At 37.6% G+C, this 17,137-nt stretch overlaps 1 long non-coding RNA gene across 1 annotated transcript in view; it reads right to left on the bottom strand.

Moving 5' to 3' along the window:
- Nucleotides 1-9,134: 9,134 nt before the first annotated feature.
- The window catches only part of LOC139687886 (uncharacterized), a 199,734-nt gene continuing 191,731 nt past the window's right edge, over nt 9,135-17,137 (bottom strand). The window contains exon 3 of the long non-coding RNA XR_011700679.1: nt 9,135-9,258. This is a non-coding gene — a long non-coding RNA (uncharacterized lncRNA). The remainder of the gene's footprint in view (nt 9,259-17,137) is intronic.

Genomic DNA, 17,137 nt, shown 5'->3' with positions numbered 1-17,137 from the left:
TACTATTTTTTAGCGCAAAATTTTGAATTCGATAATTAAAATTAAATTACGTAAATTTATAAGATTACATTCATTTATATAAACATGTATATGCTACGAGCATTTGTGTTATGTGTGTACGTAATTTGTGTGTATTTGGCCAATGTGGCTCGTTTCCTTCTTCCGACAATGCGTGTCACGAAACGCACTGCTTCAATCCATCGTGAAGATCTATGATTGTTTTCCAAATTACCCTTTTCTCTTCGGTCCTCGTCCATTTCTCCTTCGGTGCGTTGAAATAGCTCCCGAACGCCATCTCATGGCCAAAGAATCAGAGCAGTTGGTTGCCCACTCAGGTTTCAGCGTTATTTAAGTTTCCTTGCTTCCTCAAGTGGCTAAGAGCATTGGCCTTACAGATCTAAAGTTGCAAGGATGAAGTAAGGGTAAATGAAATATTTTAGCGCCTGTGATGTGCTCCATTCTGCCTTCCCCACCCCTTCTGCGTTGGTCTTTGTTATGTGTTATCCCTTTTCCTTATACCTATATCCAAGTGAATATATATAATGGGCAGGGTTGCCCATTATCACCGTTGCTGTTCAACCTGTAAGCAGAGGAAATTAACAAAGAGGCATGGGAAGAACTGGAGGTAGGAATGAAGGTGGGCGGGGAATTCATAAAATCAGTTAGGTTTGCTGATGACCAAGCTTTAGTTTCTCAGTCAGCCAAGGGGTTGCAAGCATTGCTGAGGGAATTGGAAATTCAGTGCGACAGGTATGGGATGAAAATAAATATTAATAAAACAAAGGTTATGCGATTTTCTAGAAAGAAAAAGGCTAAGCTAAACATTAAAATTGGGGGGAAAAAGCTAGAGCAGGTAGAACAGTTTACGTATCTTGGTCGTGTTTTGGACCAGCGGGGTCAAAGTAGGAGACGTAAGGAGAAGAATTGCGCTAGGCAAAGAGGCTTTCACAAGGAGGAGGGAGTTGATGATGGGGAAGTCGAGTAAGAATATTAAGAAAAGGGTGGTAAAAAATTTGTTATTGAACGTAGCTATGTACGGCGCGGAAACGTGGTCATTGAAGCAGGAGGATAGACGTAGACTGGAGGCTTTTGAAATGTGGGTGTGGAGAAGAATGGAGAAGGTGAAATGGACAGAGAAGAAAACAAATGAGGAAGTACTTGGTATGGTGGGCGAAGAGAGGGGTTTGTTGGGAGAAATCCTATGGAGGCAAGAAAAGTGGATGAAGGGAGTATTGACCGGCAGTGGGATGTTGAAAAGTGTAATAGAGGGGAGAATGCTAGGCAAACAAGGAAATGGAAGGAGCAGGATAGGGATGTTGGACGAAGGATGAAGGGAGGTGGGAAGTACTCAGAGATGAAGAGGGACCTAATGTGGAGTAGGATGATGGATTTTGTGTTTTGTTAGGAGTCACAAAATATTTATTTGGTAGTTATGTCCATCTGAAATTTACCTTAACCGGTAGATTACCTAAAAATAATAATAATTATTATATATGTACACACACACACACACACACACACACACATATATATATATATATATATATATATATATATATTGAAGGCTTTGAAGGATTCGCTATTTCCACCTCACAGATTACAAAGTATTAATTTATGCTAAAAACTGTATAATAATTTGGGAATGATTTTAAGGCAGTTAATTATTGGCACATTGTGTAGATTAGTTCAATATATTTTCCAATGGTAAAATTACAATTACTATTGCAGTTTTAGTCAACAACATTCTCTATTTTGGAGAATATTGAGGAAAGCTTTTCGTTTCCAAGGTGACGAATAAAACATGGGAGCAACACCACTACGTGATCCTCGTAGATGTCTTTTAAGGTCAACTTCCTAATCCTCCGCGCCACGCGAGGCTCACACATACGGGTCATGGGATACATTCCTTATCACTCTGCCATCTGCGCCTTCTCATAAAGTTCCGGCAACCTTAAAATTACACCCTTTGAGTTTTAATATCTTATGCTCAGAGGCGTCTTCAGAATTAGAACGCATTCCCTTACGAGCAGTATCTGAACTCCCTCCCAAATATGACTTCTGCAGCGTCAGGCTGGAAGTCTTCTCGTTTCAAAGAGTGTGTGACTTTTTAATTACAAAATGGTGCCATGAGATTAAGTCAACATCATTTATTCAACAGAGTCCTTTTTTTATATTCTACACCATGCACTATCTGTCAGACTGAAAGATTTCAAAATTTTACTTGTCATTAATTTTTCGACACTGGTAAAATTGTTAATAAAGAATTTTAGAAATTTCAGCTATAATCTACAGGATTGTTTTTTTAATGACTGAATAATGAAAATAAAGAAATAAAAACAAGCGAGCAAAAAAAATTACATTGATTGACTACAAAGATACATCATTTGTAACTGATAGTTTGCACCTAATTAATAAGAAATATCTGGAAGTTAAAATTTTGATAAAATTAAAAACATGTTTATTAAATCATAACGGCATTCAGTCACATGAGCGTACAAGGTCCAATATCCTCGCAAGTAACCATATTTTTCGTGCAGATGTTCAGAAAACTAATGATAGCGATGAAAAAAGATCTTAGTAGGTTTCTGGTTTTTAAAAGCGTCTGAAGGTTCTTAAAATACCTTCAGAACCAACAGAATTCCTTCGCGGCTTTATGAAGGTTTTTGAATAGCAGGGGTATGAAATGTAAAAACTCTTAGGATAATTTTTTTTGTACGTGTATTTTGGTATGAAGAATGTATTAAAATAGAATGTGTGAAGAATGTCACAATAAAAAACTACATTCATAAAATATGCTAAAAAATCTTAATCAACAGGCATTTGCCATGTATAAAGGTTTAAAATAATTTAAATATTTTGGAGAAGTAAACAAGAAAATTGTTGAGAAAAAACTGCTATGGCGGATTGGATTAGAAAAATCCAAACGGCATGTGTCATAGCTAAGGATATTTACGACAAAAAGTGGACATGTGAACTTGAAAATAGGAAAGTATAATAATGGTGAAGCCAGAATTCCTATATGCAAGCAAATTTATTAAAGCAGGGAAACATAATGTAGACAAGTTAAAACCACTAAAAATTTGGATCATTTGGAAAATACTAGGTCCACTAAAAAATCAAAAAAAGTATGGAAATAAAAAAGAAATCATTATTTATATAAAAATATAAAAAATATGACGGTGACAAACAATTACAAAGGTTAAAACTCTTGTTGGGTATTTATAAAGAATGAGTGACAGAAGTTTAAAAAATATCTTCAAAAACCTTGGGTAAAAGAACACAACTGCAAGTTCAAGAAGTGAAGAAAAAATAATTTACAGAAAAGAGGAATATCGGAGATAATGATTTAAATTGGAGTGCTTCCAAGGTAGAAGAGAGAGAGATATATATATAACAGGGAAAGACGAAAGAATAAAGGGGGAGGAATTGAAATTGGCGCGTGGTGCATAGGTGGAGATATCGAAGGCTAGTAAAAATTACGAATAATACCAAAAAAATGACGAAAAGGAAAGGCAAATTAAACATTTTAATATGGAGTGCAGCATTTCCGAGCCGGAAATCCGGTTGACGAAGAAAGACTATAGACGTAGAATAGAGGTTAATGGGATGTGATTGCGTAGGTAAGCGGAAAAAGCGCAATGGTCGGAAAGGAAAACAAGCGAGGAAATGCATGGTGGGGGAAGAGAGATGATTGTTGGGAAAAATCCAAATAAGACAGGAAAAAAGGATTCAGAAAGTAATATTGAGTGGCAAAGGAATTTTGAATTCTGTGATATGGAGGATGGAATATAGGACACTCCAGGAAGGGGCAGGGAAAAGAATGTGGATGTAGGATGGAATGAAAAATGGCAGGAAGTTTGTAGAAATGAAGACTAGTTCCAATTGCAATGCAGGTTTATTGAATTAATTATCCCGTGTCGTGTTAAGAGGGGTTTTATAGATATAGCAGTGCTTTAGGTGCTGCACCCAACAAAAAAACACTTAACTTTCCTCAGTGGACTTCTCTTAATTATAATAAAACGCATAAAGAGGTTACTCACATAAATGTTCCGACGTTTCCTGCAGTCATGTCTCTTTAGTCAGTTTTGGAGATGACCAATATATAACTTAACGAAAGCCATTGGAACTTTAAACATCCATGCCTTATCTATGCTCGTTCAAGTTTGTACATTATTTTATTTTATAGTATGTTGCCGTTCTTCAGCCACCTTTTTTCAGTTGTGTCTCGTATATTTCATCTGTTTATGCTGGTATGGAAATTGTATCCTTCTGCTGAGATAACATTCCACAGTCGTGTGCAAGCATAAACTTGTTTGACTACTGGATATGACTAGGATTCTCGGTCCAACAGATGGAATCTGAACGTTCATAGTAAAAGGACATGCAGCACATTCGGTAAAATTTATGGGAGAAGCTTTTATTAAGTTTATTTCCAGAAAGGCGGTCGCCCTAAATTGAATATACATTCCGAATTTTCCCTCTGTCTCTCTCTCTCACACTCTCTGTATACGTGGAATGCCTTGAATCCTTTACGGGGGGCATCCGTCCCCTTGGTTCTAAAATGAAACTGGAAGTTTGGGAGGTATGAGAAGATATTGTGCCAGTCGCTTCTTTCCTCGTGAAGGTGCGGCACGGGTCCACAGCACGCAATAATCACAGACATAAATCTCCGTTGATGTCCTCCCACAGCAACGAAGGACTACCGTTAACTCGACCGAAATAAAAACAAAAGAGTATAGTTAATTTTTTTTGGAATGGATTTCGCTGCGTTACACAGTTGTTGTGAAGCTGCACGTGATTCTTACTCAGGCACTCCATTATATATTTTTTTATCCATTTCACATTTAGAGACTTTTCAGGAAGAGTTTCGTGTTCGCTCGCTACAGCGACTGAATTAAAATGGCCTCCGCATTACACTTCGGCACATTGGACCACCAGGATTAAGATAAGAAAGGGACCAGACCGCATAGAGATTCACCCCCCCCCTTTCTTCCCTTTGCAAGACACACAATCATAAGAACATAAAAGAAAGGACATTCCCCAAACTTAAAATGATAAATTGAAACCTCCACAAGAACGCAAATATTATTGCCTTGATGTACACAGACATGTTTGTATCTATTTATTTGTAATATAAATACATATAAATATAAATATATATATAGTATATATATATATATATATATATATATATATATATATATATATATATATATATATATATATATTAAAATAGGAGGGAAAAAACTAAAGCAGGTAGAACAGTTAACATATCTCGGTAGTGTTTTGGACCAACAGGGTCAAAGTAGTAGGGACGTAAGGAGAAGAATTGCGCTAGGCAAAGAGGCTTTCACAAGGAGGAGGGAGTTGATGAGAGGGACGTTGAGTAAGGATGTTAAGAAAAGACTCGTAAAAACTTTGATATGGAGCGTGGCTATGTACGGCGTGGAAACGTGGTCATTGAAGCAGGAGGATAGACGTAGACTGGAGGCTTTTGAAATGTGGGTGTGGAGAAGAATGGAGAAGGTGAAATGGACAGAGAAGAAAACAAACGAGGTAGTACTTGGTATGGTGGGCGAAGAGAGGGGTTTGTTGGGAGCAATCCTATGGAGGCAGGAAAAGTGGCTGAAGGGGGTATTGACCGGCAGCGGGATGTTGAAGACTGTAATTGAGGGGAGAATGTTAGGCAAACGAGGAAAGGGAAGGAACAGGATAGGGATGCTGGACGGGATGAAGGGAGGAAGAAAGTACTCAGAGATGAAGAGGGACCTGATGTAGGGTAGGATTTTGTGTTTTGCTAGGGGCCACAAATTATTTAATTAGTAATTCTGTCCATCCTAAAACCTACCTTAACCGGTATATTACCTAATAATATATATATATATATATATATATATATATACATGCATACATATACATATATATACATACATATACATAAATATATGTATGTATATTTATTTAATCTTTTAACGGTGCATGCTCCCTGACCCAAAGCACCAAAGTTCTTTTAATGCACCTTTGCGGTGAATTGCGGTGAATTGCGGTGACTCATGTGAATACAGATCCCTCAGGTCTGGGTTTGGGGAATTGCATTAATTTTTTCACCAATTTTAAAACGGTTAATTTGGCCAAAAATTACTTGTTCACGCGGTTTTCCTCGGCATGACAAAAATATTTGCATGGGTGCAAATTGCATGGGCATAATTGCATGACTGATCGTGGTAATTCGGATCACTGAGGACAATTATTTTTTTGTGCCCTCCAATATGGCGAAATGAAAATATAACATTTTATTTCGAAATCACATTCATGCACACTTTATTATGTAATGCGTCGTTTTTTTGAATATTTATATTCTGTTCCACGCTCGAATTGGTTTGAAATTCTCCCTAATTGAGGAAAAAGAACAGGCGGCCATCATTAGGTTTCTATGGTGACCACATTGATATGGAACAAAATAAAACACTAAACATCGGGTGAGTTCCGAAAATTCACCGCCGTGCGGCTATTGTGTGACGTCAGAGACGTGACGTTTCATACCATGAAATTTACTGTCTCTCTTGCTGACTATTGGCTGCAGTTTTGACATAAATAACACACAGGGACATCAGAAAATGGAAGTCGTAGCAAAGATATAGTAATAAAAATAATTGTATAATACTTCCAACCATTTAATTTCTTTGATCAGCAGCAGTTTTTTCACAACATCTAAAATAATATCACCTTTATATTTCAGTTTGGAATCAAACATTGGGCGAGGAATACTGCAAATACTGTTTATAAAAAACTTTCGTATATAGACTTCTTGGTACGATGCATGCATGATACTAAATAAGAATCCATAGGATCGTTAAAGAACAGACAGAGACTCACCACATAGAGATTAAACCATGAATAAATATGTTTTCCGCACTATAATAGCTATATATATATATATATATATATATATATATATATATATATATAGTATATATATACACATACATATATACACACATATATATACACACACACACACATATATATATATATATATATATATATATATATATATATATATACATATATCAACTATAAATAGATATAGTCGACAAATCTGTGAATAATAATTAAAACGGAGAAGCGAGATTACATGCAAAGAAAATAACACGTACTCCTATTCCCACTATGTGTGTGTGTTTATGTATATATATATAGTATATATATATATATATATATATATATGTGTGTGTGTGTGTGTGTGTGTGTGTGTGTGTGTGTGTGTGTGTGTGTGTGTGTGTGTGTGGGTCGCGGTAGTCCAGTGGGTAGAGCGTTGGACTGCTGACCGGAGGGTCCCGGGTTCGATTCCCGGGCAAGGCACCTGTAGCTCCACCCAAGCTTAAGTGATTTTTCGGGTACCAGGTCTTCCTGGGGAACCATAACCGGCACAGGGAAAGGAACCGGCCCCCCTACCCTGATGTGTGAATTTCACACGCCGTATAGGGCTTAGTATCGTGATCTCTACCATCACCTACTAAACCGACCTTCGGGGTACTGTTTTTATGGTATATATATAAATATATATATATATTGCACCACCCCGGATCACACAGACTGAAAACCCTCCTTAAAGAAATGTTTCCAATTTTACATGACAATGACGCGACCTCATCCTTACTACCCCAATGCCCATCTATCACATACAGACGACCCGCCAATCTCAAAAACCTGAGATCCACCAACCCTTTGGCGCCCCCCCGTGACAAATTTCCCAATATTTCCCCAACTTGCAACCGCCCCCGATGTAAGACCTGTCCTCTTATTATGCCTACTCCCCTCTCCCTACATCCCCTCATTGCCCCCTCACCTCGTTCCCACGCTAATTGCCTCTCAAAAAACATTATTTATCTTTTATCATGCAAACATTGCACTTCATTTTACCTAGGCGAATGCATTACCCCCTTATTCATCCGAATGAATAATCACCGGTACTCCTGCAATTCTGCCTCACTCTCTTCTCTTTCTATCCCTTCACACGCCAATTCCCACAACCTTTTTATTCGACCAGTGTTTTGCTCTCAGCATCCTAGAATCCCTACCTGATTCAGCCACCAATATAGAGGTGAGAACTCGTGAATCCGCCTACATATTAGCTTTCCGTTCTTTCAAAATTCCCACCCTTAACCGCCATCTTTAATTTCCCTCCCAGCATTCCTTCCACACCTCCCCTCCCCGCCCATACCTCTTTCCCCTCTCGTAAGCAACAGCATATTTTCAGTCTCTCTTGAAGAAGGCCACTGAGAGGGCCGAAAGCTCGAACAATTTACCGTGTGAGTGTCCTTTTGAATGTTGCTATTCTATTCTTTTTGTGTTATATTGTGTCAGCCCATTATATAAATATATATATATATATATATATATATATATATATATATATATATATATATATATATATATATATATATATATATATAATATACACACACACATGTATAGGCCATGTGCCAAGGTTATCTCTTATTGAATAAAATTATTTCTAAAAATTGACCCTTGGAGATCATAGAATCTCAAATGCCAACAATTTCTGTCTTCTTTAAATATATTCCCAACCAAAATAATGATTTTCTCCGATATTCCCAATAGTAAGGTGATAGGTTTTAGACTGATAACAAATAGTGAAAGGAGCTTTAGGGGCACGAGAACAAATACCTGTGACATTTGCATTTAAGGTAGTATTATTATTGCTGTTATATACGATACGACATCTTGTTCCTTAAAATCCCCTAAAATTGCGAAACGTAAGAGCGCATTTTCGAATCGCATCTCGGCAGATATCGAGGATTCAAGGTTTGTATTCTGATAAAGACAAATGGTCTTTATACTGTGAAACTGTTGCATTATTATGCGCATTACGTTGTAATATACATGTGCATTACTTATTATTAAGTATATGCGATTTTGGAATTATTATAAAGGCACAAACATCAGTAGGATGAAAATACCAGACTAACTTGGCGCTACAATGAAATGAACGAGATAGCACCATTAGGGAAGCAGGTGTGAAAAAGATTGTTTATTTGACAACCAACAACACTGATGAAAATAATTTCTACAGAGCAACAATTTAGTACATACCCGAAGTAAATCTGCAAAGTAGAGCCTCCTGTTGTTGCAGAATCTTGTCTTCAAAGCGAGATAATTGATGACCCCGTCCTCCAGCGAAGCGCAGAAGAGTAGACCATTGAGGAAATCACCAAAGCCGCAGCATCTTGCAACCTGGGTGGGCAAGTGGATCATTAGTAAGATAAAGATATAAGAAAGCCAGAGGGATAGACATTAAACATTGAAATGAGGCATTCAGAAAATACGGTTACAGAAAACTTGAATTTTAGATAGCTCTCGTTTAGGTGTGCGACGGATATACTAAATATCCATTTCAATGGCGTATAAAAATAAAATATTTACCATCATAAAAAATAAAAATGTTTTTATTTTATGATTTTTTTAAATGTTTTAATAGTACTGATTACAACTAGTTTTCTAAGATAATTTTAGGAAATACGATTCAATTGGCCGTTTATTGTGGAGCCTTAACTTCCATTGCTAAGGATAATTTGACTGTTTAGGAATAAGTTGGCATTCATTATTTTATGAATCCATTACCAATTGATTGCTAAAGGATAAACACCGGAAATTAAATCTTAAAAATAATTACCTCTTATCCTACTTTATTTGTAACTACGATGATTTGTCAGCTAATAATGAACTGACTGCATTATCTTTAAACCAAAGAACGTACTAACTAATGTTGGATTGGAATCAGACCGCCATTTACTTCTTCAAATCAAGAATTTTATAAAATAAAACACGGAAATGCTGATATCATTACACATAAGAGAAGAATATATGACGGTTTAAATATAAGTATTTTTGAACCACAGAATTCCTTCGCATTTGAAATAATTGTGGTCAATAACGAATGAATGATTTTTAACGAAGCTACCATATTAGCATGTTTCATGTTTGACCATGCAAAATCAATGTATGTCATGCATGGTTTGCTAACTACGTAATGCATGCAATACATTGCGTAGCTATCAAACCATTAAATTAAATTTATTTTAAATTAAATTTAAAATTTAAATTTTAAATTTAGATTTTTTTAAATTCTTATAGAGAGACCTATCTGTGAGATTTTCAAATGTTCCCGGGTGGAGAATCAAATTTATTACCTTTCCAAGGTATCAAAAAATTTCTATCGCATTTCGATTGCTCGAAAAAAAAGTTGTAATTTGAAATTTTACTACTTGATAATTAATATTACTTCTTGGATCATTAATATATCATGCAGAGAAATAATAATAAGAGAAAAAATAATAAGAGTAATATCATATAGTTCGAGAGAAAATCGTTCCGATCAAGACTTCGACGAAAAATGCAGTAAACAACGTTTTGGCAACCTGAATACATCTTTAACATAGCAATATGGCGGAATTGGAGAGCATAAAAGAATATATTTGCGCGGACCACGTTAATTCTCTTCCAATATACTAGCACTGCTTTCCACGTTGACTCGATCTCTGTTTTCCCATCCATCCAGCAGCATTGCAACATAAAAATTGTCTTGCTTTACGAAAATAATGATCGCAAAATGTAGGTGATGAATGAAAGAATCAAACAAATGACGTGGAATGAAAAGAATTGATAACCAATTTTTTTAAGAAAATCATTTAATGGCATCGTGAAGAATATCATTCAATATTTAAACAATGGAAGATGCTTTAAGAAGACATTTTTTTCCATCTTTTATCATTCTTTATTTACCTAGGTCAATAATTTGCTCAAAAATTCGTTCAAAAAATATCCATGTCAATACCGCATTCAGCAAAAGTGTAGGCGGTTTTTTTTAATATGGTTAACATATTTGTCACAATAAACTGATTACTACGCTTATTTCTAATTTGAATGCCAATACTTGTGGAATCATACCGGGGTCGTCGTGTTTCACTCTGTCGACTGCTCTATTTGCTCCATTTTGAATGCTGATATATGTCCTTTCTTTGTGTTTCTACGTTTTAAAAATCTACATTTGTGTTTATATATATATATATATATATATATATATATATATATTTCTATAAACTTTGATTAAAACATGAATGCACAGAAACACAGAGAAAGAACACTCGCATTTCTAGTTGACGTTTCGACAGCACGGTCGTCATCGAAATAAATGTTGATTCAAAGTTTATACACACACACACAGATATATATATATATATATATATATATATATATATATATATATATATATATATATATATATATATATATACATATATATACATATATATACATATATATATGTATATATATATGTACATATATATATATATGTACATATATATATATATATATATATATATATGACGTTGTGCACGAGACAATTGTAATTAAAATAATCTGGTTGCCATAATTGCAAAATTGTGGAAAAGCGAAAGCATCTCATGTTTCCAGGATATCAGTTAGATGAAGAAATATGCCTTCTAGAGAAATTATTTCCAGCAATTTTCTCCTGTTGTTGTCACGACAGCATTCGCACTTTTTACCTCTAATATGGCCAGTTTCGCAAAGAGTTCATTACGAAGAGAAGAGTTGGTGATAGGCTCCAGTGGCATAGGAATGTTGGGAACTTGATGACGAACGAAAGAAGTTCGACTGCGGCGAAGAAGGGAGAACTCTCCTCGAGCATCGGGAGCCTATCGATCCGTTGCTATCCTTCCCCCTCCCTCTCTATCTCTCTCTCTACCTCTCCCGCACCTCTTCCTTCCCTTTGTCTTCGCAATCGCCCGCGGTGCATTTTCCTTCGCCACCCTCCCTGCCCTTTGGGCCGGTCAGATCCCTCCCCTGCGGACCCTCATTACGACATCCCCTATACAACTCGCATATCCATCTCCGTCGATAACACTTCCCATACGGCAGGAGCCTTAAGCCCTCTCCGGCATATTCCCCCGGCTCACCCCCCGCACAACTCCCCGTCACATCTCCCTTTCAGCGAAACCCTCAAGATCCACCGCCTCTTCTTGCACGGCGTCCCCGCAACGGCGTGAAATTGCTGTGATCGAGAGGACGCAGGAGTAAATAAAATCGGAGACTGTTTTTCTTTATCCTTCGTTCGTATTGAGGGCGAGGAGTAGGTGTGGAGGGTCGTATTGGTTATGGTACGCCGAACACCATTTTGATGGGAATCCCTTCGCCGGGTGATTTAGGTGACCCAAGAAATGGCCCCAACCCAGAAAACAAGACACGATACGTGTGACACTGGGCGATAGATCACCACTCAGTAATCAGAGTAGTCATTAACTGATGTGTCTTAAATTATGTTTCCTATTTCAGTGATCTCTATTCACAGTAAGGAAAAAAATGATTACTTATAGCATTCGGTTCTGACGGCAATTTCACTAAAAATATCGCATTCCACGTTTACGGACGATGGGAATTCAAATGAATGCACCTTAAAGAGGCCAAATTCATCTTCTCGCGTATCTAAAAATACAAAATACCCCCGAAGCCGCTACAAGAGTGTGTGGCGGGTGGTGTTATGGTACCGGAAAAAATGTAGAAATATAATTCATGCTAGTATTGGATTATGTATTAGTTAATACGCAAATGCATTTGAGCATATGCACACATACATCCATAAATACAACATGCAATATTAAATAAATAAAGATTAACCAAAAACATTTAGGGGACATTATTTAAAAAGACGTCCACCGGCCTTTGATAGGTTTTTTAAGGACCTGCACGTTGCTGAACACCTGAGTCCTAACTAGCATGAAACAAAATGTTCTGAAAGCCCATGTTTTATGTTATAACAACCCTTGCCTTACCTCAGCACACTCTCCTTCAGTATACCATCCAAGCCGCCAATTATTTTCCTCACTCTACCTGGTCTTCTCAACATTTTACCCTCCACTACAGTCTTCAGCGTCCCCTTTTCTTCTTAATAGCTCAAGCATCCACTTATCCGACCTTCTTTGAAATTTTCCCATTAAATTTCTCTCTTCACATGCATACTCACTCCACAGACTTCTGTGGTTTTTCATTCCCACTTATTGTGGGTTTATAATCCAAATGATGTGGGTTTATAGTGAAAAAAATTAGGGAAATGTTATTTTGCTTTTGTTGCACTCCTTTAAATGACCTTCATTAATTGTGCATGTTCTCGATAGTCACAGGGTGCATTCCAAAATTAATGGATTTAATTGTTTTAGGTAATTTATTAAACAGATTTGCACAAACACTTAAAGTTCTTCAAAGTACTGTCCTTGGGCCCCTACACATTTTTCCAGCGATTCTGCCATGACCGGTACGCGACCTGGAAGGTGTCTTGGGGGACCTCTCGCAAGGTCTTCGTAAAGACTGATTTGATCATTTCTATCGACGAAAAACGGGTTCCTATCAGGGCTGCCTTAATCCGTGGAAACAAATAGAAGTCTGCTGGGGCGACGTCAGGGCTATAGTTTGGGTGGGGCAGCGTTGGCACCTAGAGTTTTGCCAGGAACTCGCGGACTACTAGCGCGTTGTGGCTAACACCTTGGGCACGAGCTTGGCGCACACTTTCCTCATCGCTAAATCTTCAATTACAATGCGAAATACAAAAGTAGACGACAAGTTCAGTTCATTACCAACCATCTTGAAACTCAATCGACGGTCAGGGTCTAACAATTGTCGAACACGAGCCACATTGTTGTCAGTTTTGCTGGTTGACGGCCGCCCAGAGCGTTGTTCGTCGTGAACCTCTTCCCGGTCCTCCTTAAAGGCCTTCAACCAACTCGAAACTTGTGAGTAGGACAGATCGGAGTCCCCGTAAGCCTCACGAATCCTATTTTGGTCTCCTCATGAGATTTTTCCAGTTTAGCACAAAACTTAGTAATCGCGTAACGTTGCTCGATCGTCGATTCCATTTTTTTCGTGACATGGCCGGCAAGCAGAGGTTTGCAATAACTGAATTCCTGCCGCTACCACAGCTTGGAGACCACTGATACTGAATTTATTGTAAAGTTTGGCGTATTTCCCACCTACTCCAAGTGGTTTGATCCTATTGCAATCAATAGGAGCGGGGTGGAAAATGCAATTGCATTACTTTTGGAACGCACCCTGTGTGAGTTTGTAATTACGAAACCATGCAATGTGCGGAGCAAAACTGCGTAAAAAAATCGCTATGATCGAACAAAAAGTGACAGGTTACTTTTTTGGGAAGAACAAGATTGAGAACAGCTGGAAGTACGGAAAACAAATGAACGACTTAAAATATCACGTAAATGCAAATCATTCGTATTTAACGCTGGCGCTCAAGAACAAATTTGGTCCAACGTTAAATTGGTAGGTTTGACTCCAAAGAGAAGCTATGGCGAAACAATCTGCAACCGTCAGGAAGTGAATAATACTCTCTTCTCCCTCGCAGAATTCGAGACCAAAACAGTGAATGCCATTAGGAACGACAATTAGAAACGCCCGAAAATAAAATACTAACGAAGGTAGATTACATTGGATTGGTAACCCTTGCCAAATTTGCAAGTAGAACAGAGGTGAGAACCGGCGAGATGGCGCATATCTGGGTGCTCCACTCATTTCCCAGTATGAATAAAGCCTCTTGAATCCATCCAACATTCGCCCAAATACCCCGTCCCACCCCCTTATCCGTTTCCTGTACATCCCTTACCTCTCCTCCCCCCTCCCTTCCCCCACAAATATCCTCTCCGCTTTTCCGCCGAGTAGGTTATTCTGATTATAAACATTATTATTATTATTAGGTAACCTACCGGTTAAGGTCGGTCTTTGGATGGATACAACGACCAAATAAATATTTTGTGATTCTTAACAAAATACAAAATCCTCTTCACCTCTGAGTACTCTCTTCCTCCCTTTATCCCGTCCAACATCCCAATCCTGCCCCTATATATACATATATATATATATATATATATATATATATATATATATATATATATATATATTTATATATATTATTTATATATATACACACATATATAGGTGTTTGTGTGTGCGCGTGTGTACAATAAAGCAGACTTACAAAAAATACTACATCAGAACGCTTCCTTTTTTCTATTAGTAACTTCGCGTCGGTACACTCTTTCCCTCCTGGTCCATTCCTCCTCCTCTCCCTTTCCCCTTTTGGTAAATCCCTCGCTGTCCTCCTCGCTCTCTCTCATCCCCCAAACCACCTCTATGACCTCCTCTACTCTTCGGCCCTCGCAATTCTTTTGTCTGACTACCTCTCTTGTATCCTCCTCGCAGATTTTGTTCTCGGCTAGTTTTACTAGGGCCTTGGACTCTTTTAGTCCTTTCCGCATTCTTACAACTTTTATTTCCCATATTTCTTCGGACGAGACGGCTTACTATATTTCGCCTTTTATTGCGTGTGAAACATAGCTTCCTTGTTTTATTATTTTTATTTTTTTCCCTATTCATCATTTTTTTATTAAGTTCATACTCAGCGTGTGGACGAGTTCTATGGAAGAATCTTCGTCTCAATATCTCTATAGTTTACAGAAGACAGTGCAAGTACTTAGCGATGTATTAACACCTCGATTCAAGTAAGCCTTCGCAATAACGAGGGCTAAATATTTACACCTCCTTTTCTTGAACATTAACCAAATAATTCTATTGAAAATGTTTAAACATGCGTACTTTCCAACTACAATTAACTATTGGTTTTTAAACAAAATTAATTGTTAATTCATCAATGTACTAGTATTAAGAGTTATCAAGTTGAAAGTAGGATTATCAATAGCATTGAGGTATGTATTTCTTTAGCATTTTAACTGTCACGATACATTTATCCAGAAACATTATAATTTTCACGCCTACAGTAATCAACCCAAAGGCTTGTTCGATAGGTTGGGGAAGTATTCGCCTAATACTAAGCTCGATACGATGTATGAAATTTATACAACAGGTTATTAAGGGGCAGTCCCTTTCCCGACGCCGCGTGCGGTTTATCAAGAGGATTGCGTACCTGGAAAATCGAAAACCTTGGGTGAAGATGGAACTTAACATATTTGCGGAAAGCTATATATATATATATATATATATATATATATATATATATATATATATATATATATATATATATATATATATATATATATATATATATGTATATATGTATATGTATATGTATATAGATATATATATATCTTCAGATGAAGACGGATTGTTTCCGTCGAAATATCAAGAAATAACGTGTGAGTGTTCTTCTTTTTTTGTGTTTCTATATTGTGTGTTACTGTGTATTGTACTATTCGGCACTTCCGTGCTACGTCTACGAAAGCATATATATATAGATAGATATATATATATATATATTTATATATATATATATATATATATATATTTATATATATATACTATATATATATATATATATCATAATACTAATAAAAATGTCTAACTCTTCAATTTGGCCAGTGTATTCACGAATATATCAATATACCCATAAGGAATATTATACACTCACATTTAATACATATGATATAAATGTTCACGAATTCGAATGCACGTGTTTAACTTCACATGAAAATCCTAATTTCATCGACCTGCTATCTTAACTATCACCCTCTGTGTAACTTTGTATCAAGTGATCCGTTTAATTATTCGTCCTCGCCCTTGTACCACACTCTATCCGCCTCCCCCCTTCGGTCTCCTCACTTCCACTTCCTCCCGTCACCTCTGCCCTCCGTCCATCCCCCCCTCTAACCTACAGTAATGCCCAACCCAAGCCCACACCCGTTGAAGTCCCTCAAATCCCCCCTCCCACCCACACACCTATTCAATCCATCCTCTACGTAATCCCCTACCCCTATTCCCTTTCTCTCCCACCCTGGGGACAAGGCTGCATTCCCCTTCACCAACCGCCCTCTCGCCCGCCTCCCGAAACCCCACATCTCCTCCGTCGGCACCACGCGCCCACCGCGTGTGCCAAATACAACACATTCCTCCCTCATCCCCCAATCCCGTCCGTTACATCTCCTCACGGGGTGGGCGAAGGGCTGTACGGAGAAAAGGGAGAAAACCGAGCAGACCCGCAGGGGTCTCCCTCTCTCCCCCTCGAGGAAGGCATAGAGGT

The sequence above is a fragment of the Hetaerina americana genome, unplaced genomic scaffold, assembly GCF_022747635.1.
Source record: "Hetaerina americana unplaced genomic scaffold, ioHetAmer1.1.p SCAF_2, whole genome shotgun sequence".
NCBI lineage: Eukaryota > Metazoa > Arthropoda > Insecta > Odonata > Calopterygidae > Hetaerina > Hetaerina americana.
Note: the sequence above shows the minus strand (reverse complement) of the source record. Positions and strands in the feature narration are given on the sequence as shown.